We start from the raw sequence: 711 nt of genomic DNA, 5'->3' as shown, positions 1-711 counted from the left end.
ATATATATATATATATATCCCTTCCCCAAATAGGTGTTCGATGAATATTCCCCCAGCTAAAATAATAGGGAATAAATCGTACACCAAACAATTCTAAAATGGAACGATGAGGGGATTAACTGTACAATGTGATCCACACACACTTGTAGTAAAACTGCCACATAAATTACTGTAAAAATTCACAACAGTAGAGGAGAGAGCTACCACTAACAGACGAGGATCCCCAGGCTCAAATTGAAGGGGTTAAGCAGCTCTATCTGCAAGGGGGAAAAATGATTCTTCATTTGCCTTCATCAAAGACTAATTTTAGGTCTCTTGGTAATTAAATGAACACATTGTTTATGCTCCATACACTTTCTGTCCTGAGTCTTGGAAAATACATGAAATTTCCAAGAATTAAAGTTTCCATTAACACAAGTGCCAAATCAGGAGGCCTGACCTGTGGGAGAAAGCACATTTGTCTTTGCTGGCTCCTTTTCAAAAAGCTACAGAAAGATATTTACTGTATAACTTTCTTGTGCGTAATGGCTCTGTTTTATCATTGAGGCCATCTAGACAAGACCGAGACGCTGCCACATTTCAGAAAGCCACCAATTACTGAAGAATGACGGTTTGAGTTCTGAAGTGTTGACTGCAGTCCCTCTTCGGGGTAAAATTTTTGTATTGGAAGAGACTTCGAGCGGTTTTCTTCTTCCACTTTTTTTTTTTTTT

The sequence above is a fragment of the Neophocaena asiaeorientalis genome, unplaced genomic scaffold (assembly GCF_003031525.2).
Source record: "Neophocaena asiaeorientalis asiaeorientalis breed wild unplaced genomic scaffold, Neophocaena_asiaeorientalis_V1.1 scaffold150, whole genome shotgun sequence".
Classification (NCBI taxonomy): domain Eukaryota; kingdom Metazoa; phylum Chordata; class Mammalia; order Artiodactyla; family Phocoenidae; genus Neophocaena; species Neophocaena asiaeorientalis.
The sequence above is the reverse complement of the archived record's forward strand: the minus strand, read 5'-3'. Positions refer to the sequence as shown.